Here is a 10,805-nt window from a genome sequence, read left to right as displayed (position 1 = left end):
CCTAGTTCCACCTCCATAACACTGCCAACCTCTGCTCCTACCTCAGCCCATCTGCTGCTGAAACTCTCCCCATGCCGTTGTCACCCACAGACTTGACTATTCCACTGCTCTCCTGGCTGGTCTTCCATCCTCCGTAAACTTTAGCTCATCCAAAATGTTGCTGCTCATATCCCGTCTCACAAGTCCCACTTACCCTCACCCCTGTCCTCGCTGACCTGCATTGGCTCCCAGTCCAACATCTCAAATTTAAAATTCTCATCCTCATGTTTAAATCTCTTCATGGCCTCGCCCCTCTCCAGCTCTAACCTCCTCCAATCCGCCTCCCCTGAACTCTCCGTTCCCGACTCTAGCCTCTTGTGCATCCTCTCCCTAACCCACCATTGGCGGCCGTGCCTTACGATGTTGAGGCCCCGCGCTCTGGAATTCCCTCACTAACCCACCCAACTCCCTGTTCTCCTTTAAGACCATCCTCAAAACCTACCTATTTGACTAAGCTTTTGGTCACCCCTTCTAACATCTTCTTTGCCTTGGTGTCCATTTTTTTGATTGCACCTCTGTGAAGAACCTTAGTACATTCTTCTGTGTTAAAAGCACTATAGAAATGCAAGTTGTTGTTGTAGCACAGTAAACTTCATAGCAACTATTAACACTGGAACTATATTTGTGAAGATTCCTGTCATAGGAAAAACACATAGGGTGGAGTATATTCTACATTAAAAATTTAGGCCTAGAAATTCAGTTGGGCGTGCCAGCCGTTAGCGCCTTAGGAGGAGTAGATCTCGAGCGCTAGGTGCTTAGCGCCCGGGCGCAGCGCGATCTGCGCCTCGCCCCAACTTCAGTACACATTTAGCGCCGGCGCAAAGTCTTAGCGCGCGCCCTGCTGCGCGCGCAGATCATGACGTCATTTACTAGTGCAACGCCCTTTGTGCGCCCCGAACCGGAACTTCACTCGCGCCGCCCCATTGTGCGCCGGGCGGCCCGAACGACTGTGAAGTGGAACGGTACACAGCCAAGGCGGGCCGCGGGGAGCGCTAATTAAAGGGCACTTACCCTGCACTATAAAGGGCAGTCATTTTGCAGCATTCACTCTTGTGCAACGGTTTTTTGGAGAGAGACCAAGGAGGAGAGCTTACTGGTTTGGACCAACCCTAGGACAGGTATTTTTGGCTCAGGCCAGAGCTTAGCAATTATCTTTGCCTTCATTGAGAGCTCATTGTTTCCCAGCATATAATGGGGGCTGCATTGGGTGCCAACGCTGACTTTCAGCCTTATGCCAGAAGGGCTTACAGACGCCGTGAGAGAGTGGCAGCCCTGGCTAGACGCAGAGGGGGCAACAGGCGTTGCCAACTGAGGCCTTACCCACCCAGGGTATACCGCCAGCAGTCCTCCTATCAGACCATGTCTGCCGCGATGTGTGTAAGGAGGCTGCAATTCAGAAGGGAGGTGGTTGCAGACATCTGCCAGCTGCTTCAGAGAGATCTACAGCCACAGCTGATGCGCAGGACGTCTCTGTCGGTGGCAGTGAAGGTGACGGTGGCTCTCAACTTCTATGCCACCGGCTCCTTCCAATCCGCTGCTGGGGACATCGCTAACATCTCCCAGTTCGCCGTGCATTGCTGCATCCGCCAGGTGACCGAAGCCCTTTTCAGAAGGAGACATCAATTCATCTCCTTCCCCATGACCCTGGACAAGCAGCAGCAGCGTGCAGTGGGATTTTCATGAATAGTGGGCTTCCCCATGGTGCAGGGCGCCATTGACTGCACGCATGTGGCTTTGCGGGCACCTCTGGAGCATGCCGAGGATTACCGCAACCGGAAGGGCTACCATTCCCTCAACGTACAGCTGGTGTGTGACCACAGGCAGCGCATCCTAGCTGTCAATGCCCGCTTTCCAGGCAGCAGCCACGATGCCTTTATCCTGCGACAGACAACTGTGGCTGACATGTTCCAGGCACAGCCTCCCCCAAGAGGATGGCTTATCGGGGACAAAGGCTATCCTTTGTGTACCTGGCTCATGACCCCGCTCCACGCGCCCACAACCCCTGCTGAAGAGGCATACAACGAGAGCCATCAAGTGACTAGGAACATCATAGAACAAACAATCGGCGTCCTCAAGCAACGGTTCCGCTGTCTCGATCGCTCCGGGGGAGCCCTCCAGTATTCGCAGGACCGAGTCTCCCAATTCGTCGTCGTTTGCTGCATGCTGCACAACCTGGCTATCCGCAGGACTCAGGCACTGCCACCTCATGTTGGACCCCCACCTCAGGAGGAGGAGCAGGAGGAGCATGAGGAGGAGGAGGACGAGGAGTACCAGCCCAGGAGGGAGGCACAAGGTCCAAGGGCCGCCCGTCGGCGGCTTATTGAATGTCACTTCTAGGCCCCCTGTCAGGGAATGGCTTGTGCCAATGAAAGAACATGATTGCAGCCGCTCCGCAAGCCCTCAGCCGGTTAAGGCAACAAACACTTCAAAGATCAAACATGGACAATGTTAATAAATAAAATGCTTTATTGTACAAACTCAGGGCCCCTCCCACATGAAAACCAAAAACAGACGAAACCCCCAAAAAACACTCAAACACATTACTCGCTCCCACAACCTGGAGAGGATTAACAAAACAGTGCAACTAAAATGGCCGTCATCCTCGGACTTCGTAAAAAACAAACATCACATCCTCGGCCTTCAAAAAACAAACATCCAATTCTCGGCCTCAAAAAACAAACACAACTGGCCACACATTCGACTTTTTGGCCCGCTAGGTCGATGCCTTGGCCATCTTTGTGTGGCCCCTGCCCGCCCTGCTGCTCCTCCTCAAAGTAAGGCCATTGGCTGCTGCAAGGCTGGGGGCAGGCTCCAGAGGGGCACATGTCGTGACGGCAGATGCCCTTGGGGGTCGGCCTAGTCGTGGTCTGGCCGTCGAGCGGGCGGCTGTTGAATGCTGCAGCTGTGGCTGGCCAGCATCAGTCGCTGCAGCAGCTCCTGCCAGCTCCACTGGGGGAGTGGCAGTGGCGGCTGGAGGAATGGGGGCAAGCTGGCGGATGGCAGGCGCTCGCTGGTCGCCTGAGACACTGGCACTCGCCCGGGCCAGCACTGCAGCATGCGCACCAATCTGCCGAGGGACAGACCGCTGTGCTGCTGCAGCGCGCCGGGTGCCCTGGCGATGCCTGGCTGACACAGCGAGTGTGGCAGCAGTGAGTGCCCGTGTTGACCTGTTCAGTGACCGCATCAGAGCACCCAGTGACTGCACGGCACCACTGATCACCTGGCCACTCGCTGCCTGAGCTGCCCCGAATTCCGCCCGACTGGTGGCCTGTGAGGCCCTGACGTCGGTGACACTCTGAGAGAGGGACTCGATGGCCTCAGGCAACCGTGCCACTACCCCCATGAGCTCCGTGTGCCGGCGCTCCGAGTCCGCGGACAAGTCCTCGAGGCGTTCCATCTCCTCGGCGAAGACCACCTCCGGACTGGAGGCCGGACTCTCCCTCTGGGGAGAAGGCCGCCGAGCTGGCCGACCCTTCCTGTGTTGCTGGAGGGCGCTGGGCCCAGCAATTGGACTCCCCTCCGACCCTTCCCCCCTCTGGGGAGAAGGCCGTCGACCTGGCACCCCCCTCCCGCGTTTCTGCAGGCCGCAGGTCCCATGAGCTCCCCTCCCCTCCGACACTTCCGCGACGCTCCCCTCCAGGGAAGACGTGTCCCCTACATTGGCATGGGTTGCCACGGCTGAGGGTTCCCCTGATGGGCCGCCTTCCTCTTGCTCCTCCTCCTCCTCTGAGGGGCTGTCACTGGCAAGTTCAGGGACCTCCTCCTCACCATCTGAAACCAGGAAGGCACAAGAGTAGCTTTAGAGTGAGGAGAGGCCGTCAGCGAGGGATGCATGAGTGGTGGCATTCAGCGCATTGGTCGGACAGTGGCAAAGGATGTAGATCTGATGCGCAAGTGGGACGAGAGAGGTCCAAACGTGGATGTCCTTACCATTGGTGCCCAGAACAGGGTCAGCATCTCCACATGCAACAGGGCCAATCACCCGGGCACCCATGATGCGCTCCACGCGATGTTGAAGCTCGGTGAGCGGCTGGATCTGGGGTCGGCCTCCCCCGGTCACAGTCCGGCTCTTCCGATTATTAGCCAGCTTGGCCTGCAAGAGAAAGGACGGCCTCTAAGTACAGTGTGTCGCCCTGATCTTGTGTGCACTGCCTCCCATGGTGGAATAGCCTGGCCAGTGTGTTGCCCTGATCTTGTGTGCACTGCCTCCCATGGTGGAATAGCCTGGCCAGTGTGTCGCCCTGATCTTGTGTGCACTGCCTCCCATGGTGGAATAGCCTGGCCAGTGTGTCGCCCTGATCTTGTGTGCACTGCCTCCCATGGTGGAATAGCTTGGCCAGTGTGTTAAGTGCAGAATGTGCAATTGATGTTCATGCCTGTCCCATAGCTGCTGGATGAGGGCTGGCCATTAGGGCTTTCAGGTCCCTTTGCCCATAATGTGAGGTGCACATGCAAGGATGAGGAGGTCACTGGAAAGGGTACTCACCCTGACAATCCGCGTGAGGTCATTAAACTTTTTGCGGCATTGGACACCGGTCCTGGGGACCTCACTGTTGGCTGACACCTTGCTGGCGACATGCCTCCAGGCTCTCCGGTAGGCGCGGAGCGGCGCCCTCCTGCCATTGTCCGGGTACAAAATATGGCGCCTCTTCTCCACACCACCAACCAGCACACTCAGATCACGCTCTGAGAAGCGCTGCGCTCGTTCACGGGCCCTCTGCATGGCTTCAGGCGCTATTTGGGTCCAGCAGCAGTGTTCAGGCCTAGCTGGAGGGCTCCACTATCCAGGGCGTGGCAGCAGACAAAGCCGACCCTTCCCCCTTAAGAGCGCCAGGGTGTCTGCTGTCAATCACGAGATGGCCGCACCTGCGCTGCGCCCGGCCTGGGCGCTCTCGCTCAGCACCTCCGGCTTAGCGCCTAAAGAGAGGCGTCCAGCACCAGTTTTAGCGCTCGAGCAAACTCTTAGGGCGAAGCTCATGAATATCGCAGAAGTGGCCTCGATTTGGCGGCGGGCGCAAACTTTAGCAGCCGCCCGACTTTAACGCCCCAAAAGTGGCTACAATGAATTTCTAGGCCTTAGATTTTAAACCATACATAATAACAATGTAAAAGGGATATACAAGCCAGAACACTTATTATAGGTATAATCGAGATAAGTGAATACAAGCTGCCAGTCTAGCAACAGAAGCTTCAGCATAACATTGGCAACCATCAGTAAACGTTGAAACATAAGGAAATTATATATGTAATGCAATATTTTTATTACTTTCAGAAGTGTATCCCTACTGACCAATATTATATGATAGCATATTCCAGGTGTCACATTAGGACCCCCTTGTGATCTGAATTGGATAATGTAGTATTTACACATGCCCTGATGTGCACTGCTCCAATCTTTCTGAAGTTTATTAAAACTGTTGAATGATGCTTATTCAACAGGTTTATTTAACCATTACCCCGCTTTGTGGTTGTCATTTCAGTTAGTGAAACAATACCTCTCCGAACAGTGTATTCAACTACTGTAAACAAATAACCAATTTTACACTACACAATCCATTTATCAGGAGTTCCAAATTCACACTGCCAGACTCTTAAATGCAACCTTTCTCAATCTATTATTTTTAGATTATTGAAATTTGATAAGATGATTTATCTGCAATGTAGGCCATGAGCATGACAAAAGCTGCAACATAGGATGAAAAAAATCCAATTAAAAGACTAAGCCACCAATATTATCCAATTTAGGAGTAAATACGTTAGATGCAGATTGAAAATGTTCCATGTGCTTGACATTACCTGCAGAGAAATCGAACTCTTCTCCCTAGTGATTTGAAAGCTAATTACATACTTGAGCTACATCATGAGAGCTCTCGATCGCTATGTCTGGTTTATCTCATCACATCATAGTAACAAAAGTTAGACACAACTTAGTCACTACAAAAAATCCTTTATGTAAAAAGGTATTTATTGCTGCAAGTTCTTGAATCATACCAGGAGATTAAAAGAAAATGAAAATATCGTTTAAGGAGAACCTGATCATCTGCAATATCCTTTCTTTAGTCCATCAATTTATCCAACTTCTACCTTGGAATCAGAGATCAAAACAATCAATCTTGGTTCACCCTCTCTTGAACAATTATCTGGTTTTTGGATGGTGCCACACTTGTCATGCACTGATACTATTATGTTGATGTAAAGTAGTTATTATTTCCTTTAGTGCATTATTAAACTGTGATGCGTTGAGTCTGACAGAAGCGGCAGAATCAGCGGGAGCATCCTGACGAGTGAAGCAGTGAGGTCAATTATTGAACAAATTTGATTTTAACAAGCGAAGCAGCAAGATTTTACAATCAAGATTTGATCGTTAATGCAATGAGAGGAAAGCAATAATATTTTTATATTGCAAACACTCAAATTGAATGGAAACGCAATAAATTGCTGCACCAATGAAACGGAAAAATATCAACTACATAAAATATTTATTTTCATCAAATAAAACAAAACTGGTCTGGCACATACTGCAGGGATGTGAAACATAAAAGAAATATTTTAAATGTTTAATGTTAATAGAGAAAATCAAGCAGCCTTTCTAGCTGGTGAAATCTACATGTAGGATTTTGAAGGAAACAAGACTTGGTAGCAAAAACTTGTGATGCAGCAAACTCTTCTGAGGTGCAAGTTTAAAAGCAACTTTGAGCTTCACCTGGCATCAAAAACAACCACTGTGAAGGTTCAGGTTAAGGAAAAAATGTGAATTATGAAACTACAGTTACTTAAAAACAGTCATACAGCTTTCTTTAGTTACAGCACATCATAAACAACCCTGGATCTCTACGGTGTTCCAGAACTGGTGAATTTAAACACCATCTGCTGTCCCAAGCTCCCAGCTAGATTACAGTTAATTTGGAAAAATTAGATATTCAGTCACCAATTTGTTTTAACATAAATGGATACTGAGTTTCTTAACTGACTGTTGCAACAACTTATAAAATGCATGTGTGTGCATATCTTTAAAATTTCAAAATAATTCTTCTTCAAAAGCTTTTCAAACCACACCAAATTTTTATTTCAAATGTTGTGTTTTAACTTTGTTGTACCATTCATTTTTTCCCCCTTTCTTCATTCAAACTGCCATTGATATTCTGATCCGCATGCAATAGAAAAGAAGTGAACTGGGGGAAAGGGAAGCTGAACCATGCCATGTGTCTTTCTTCCCCAAGATAGAATAGCTCATTGTCAAGTGATGTTCCATTTAGCTGCTTGACAAGGAGTATGTTTAATCATTTCTTCATCTTTCTCCATACAGATCCCCCTTCTCACCTCTATTCCCATCATCCTTTTCTTGTGCATCTGAGAAAGACTACCCCTAAATCTCTCACCAGAACCTTCTCTAATTACCTCTCCTCTGTCCTACCACCCATACTGATATGAGTGTCTCCATCGATTCATTTAATAATTACCTTACTTCCATCTTTCTTCATCCCCACAGAGCCTGGATAGTCTCCAATCATCATATCTCCTCCTGGTTCAAGATGGCTCCTGGGTTGGCAGCTCTTTTCTGAGCTGCTCTTTACTTCAACGGTCATCCATTGCCATTTTTTGCCCTTTCTTCCTCCAATCTCCTTTCTTCCATTGCTTAAGATACCCTGCCTCTGATAGTCAAGGCATTTCAGCCCAAACTACAAGTTCAAACTACAAGTTTTAAAGCTACCCCTGCAGAGTCCACTGCCCATCCCCCGGCATGTCTTTGTTCTCATTGAGCTCTTTCAACTGCCGGAGCTCTGCTGAAACCTGACCTCCATCACTGGATTCCTCATAAACAGGACTTCGTCGACTAGAGTGCTGCAAGTCACTTCAAGTTGGCAAAAGGGTTAGACCCGAAATGTCGACTCTATTTTCTCTCCACGGATGTTGCCTGGCCTGCTGAGTTTTTCCAGCATTTTCTGTTGTTATTTCACATCAAGTCTTATGCTGCGGAATTCTTTTGTCAAATTGGTTTCCAATCTCCTGGACATCTAGATGACGTTTCTGCTTTGAACTACTACACTGCATTACACTACGTTTCTGCACTGGATTACATTGTAAGACTTACCTGCTGTGTCTCTATCTCTGCTGCTAAAAGACCTTTAAACTGCAGCTGTGTCTCTGCTGAACTGGTTCTACTAGTTTTTTTTAGCTCTGCTGGCTTCTACGTAGCAGCTGCTGCTCCACTTGCTGTCCGGTGACTCGTTCTACCGGTTTTCAGCTATGCTGGTCGCTGGCTTGTGGTTTTATTTTTTCTCCGCCGCTTTGATCTACGGTGACCTCCAACTTGCGTCAATTTTGCCATCATCTTTCTGCACCGCTACCGACACTCATTCCTACGGCAACAACCTCCATCCTCGAACTCTCTACCCATCAAATAGCTTCTGGACTTCACTCACCTTTCTGGACAGCAGTTCATCGATGCTCCGTGCCGGCTCCACCCTGCTTACGTCAGCTTTGTCCCTCCATGGGAGCTCTGACTTTGACTCTGGTCTCCCTACTATTGTCTCCAACCTATTCCCTCCTATCAGGAAATATGTATTCCATTAATTACTACATTTAAACAGGTCTTTGTAACCTGAGCTTTTCCCGTGTCCATTCGCGTGTGTACTTTGGCTGCTGCTCCGGACCCGAGCCATTCAATACTTTTCACCCCGCTTTTCCTTTTCTCTCTATCTCTCCCTGACCACTCTTACCTGTCATCATGCCTCCTTTCATCTCGCCTCTCTCGGATACTCTACCCTTCCAAATCCCTACCCTAATCCTTCCTACTCTCCAGCCGCCGTCTCAGGCTTGACTCCCTCTTAGGCATACCAAAAATGGTGGAGAACCAAGAGTCTAATGAGGGTGAAGAACTTAATGTAATTAATATAAGTAGAGAAAAAGTACTAGAGAAACTAATGGGACTAAAAGCCAACAAATCCCCTGGACCAGACGGCCTACATCCTAGGGTTCTAAAAGAGGTGGCTGAAGAGATAGTGGATGCATTGGTTTTGATCTTCCAAAATTCCCGAGATTCTAGAATGGTCCCAGCGGATTCGAAGGTCGTAAATGTAACACCGCTTTTCAAGAAAGGAGGGAGAGAAAAAACAAGGAACTACAGGCCAGTTAGCCTGACATCAGTCGTCGGAAAAATGCCGGAATCTATTGTTAAGGAAGTGGTATCAAGTCACTTAGAAAATCATAACATGATTAGGCAGAGTCAACATGATTTTGTGAAAGGGAAATCGTGTTTGACAAATTTATTAGAGTTTTTTGAGGATGTAACTAGCAGGGTAGATAAAGGGGAACCAGTGGCTGTAGTATATTTGGATTTCCAGAAGGCATTCGATAAAGTGCTACATAAAAGGTTATTGCAGAAGATTAGGGCTCATGGGGAGGGGGTAATATAGTAGCATGGGTAGAGGATTGGTTAACGGACAGAAAACAGAGAGTAGGGATAAACGGATCATTTTCAGGTTGGCAGGCTGTAACTAATGGGGTGCCGCAAGGATCAGTGTTGGGGCCTCAGCTATTTACAATCTATATTAATGACCCAGATGAAGGGACCGAGTGTAATGTATCCAAGTTTGCTGATGATACAAAGCTAGGTAGGACAGTGAGCTGTGAGGAGAACACAGAGTCTGCAAAGGGATATAGATAGACTAAGTGAGTGGGCAGTAAGGTGGCGGATGGAGTATAATGTAGGGAAATGTGAGGTTATTCACTTTGGTAGAAAGAATAGAAAAACAGAATATTTTTTAAATGGTGAGAAACTTTCAAATGTTGGTGTTCAGAGAGATTTGGGTGTCCTCGTGCAAGAAACACAGAAAACTAGCATGCAGGTACAGCAAGCAATAAGGAAGGCAAATGGCATATTGGCCTTTATTGCAAGGGGGTTGGAGTATAAGAATAAGGAAGTCTTGCTACAATTGTACAGGGCCTTGGTACTGGGCGGGCGGGCTCAACAAGGTCAATCAAGTTAAAATCACGTGGATTAGCCGCATCTCGATGGAGGCGGGACTACAACCCGAAAGTTGTAGTCCCGCCTCTAACCCGACTCCTGAATGAAAATCCTGCCCTTGGTCTCCTTATCTAAGGAAGGATATACCTGCCTTGGAGGCGGTGCAATGAAGGTTCACTAGATTGATTCCTGGGATGAGAGGGCTGTCCTATGATGAGAGATTGTGTAGAATGGGCCTATACTCTCTGGAGTTTAGAAGAATGAGAGGTGATCTCATTGAAACATACAAGATTCTGAAGGGGATTGACAGGGCAGACGCTGAGAGGTTGTTTCCGACTGGAGTGTCTAGAACTAGGGGGCATAGTCTCAGGATAAGGGGTAGGTCATTTAAGACCGGGATGAGGAGGAATTTCTTCACTCAGATGGTTGTGAATCTTTGGAATTCTCTGCCCCAGAGGGCCGTGAATGCTGAGTATATTCAACGCTGAGATAGATAGATTTTTGGACTCTAGGGGAATCAAAGGATATGGACATCAGGCGGGAAAGTGGAGTTGAGGTCAATGATCAGCCATGATCTTATTGAATGGCGGTGCAGGCTCGAGGGGCCGGATGGCCTACTCCTGCTCTTAATTCTTATGTTCTGAGATAAGCCTACAGCTTCCCTCTGTGCCTCTCTTGGCATCCTACGAAGGCCCCATCAAGGCACTCGTCGCTGCCGCCTTACGAGCAGAAACCCCAACTGTCCCATCCCACTCTCTCGCCGACCATCCTGCCTACTGGGGGCAAATCTTGCCAATCT

At 48.9% G+C, this 10,805-nt stretch overlaps 1 long non-coding RNA gene across 6 annotated transcripts in view; it reads right to left on the bottom strand.

The window, feature by feature from the left end:
* Positions 1-6,501: 6,501 nt before the first annotated feature.
* LOC147115155 (uncharacterized) overlaps positions 6,502-10,805 on the bottom strand; it is an 82,248-nt gene continuing 77,944 nt past the window's right edge. For all 6 annotated transcript variants that reach the window (XR_015079065.1, XR_015079064.1, XR_015079062.1 and 3 more), the window contains one exon: positions 6,502-6,761. This is a non-coding gene — a long non-coding RNA (uncharacterized LOC147115155). The remainder of the gene's footprint in view (positions 6,762-10,805) is intronic.

This window comes from Somniosus microcephalus, chromosome 7, assembly GCF_052327205.1.
Source record: "Somniosus microcephalus isolate GS21.2 chromosome 7, FLI_Smic_1.0, whole genome shotgun sequence".
NCBI lineage: Eukaryota > Metazoa > Chordata > Chondrichthyes > Squaliformes > Somniosidae > Somniosus > Somniosus microcephalus.
Note: the sequence above shows the minus strand (reverse complement) of the source record. Positions and strands in the feature narration are given on the sequence as shown.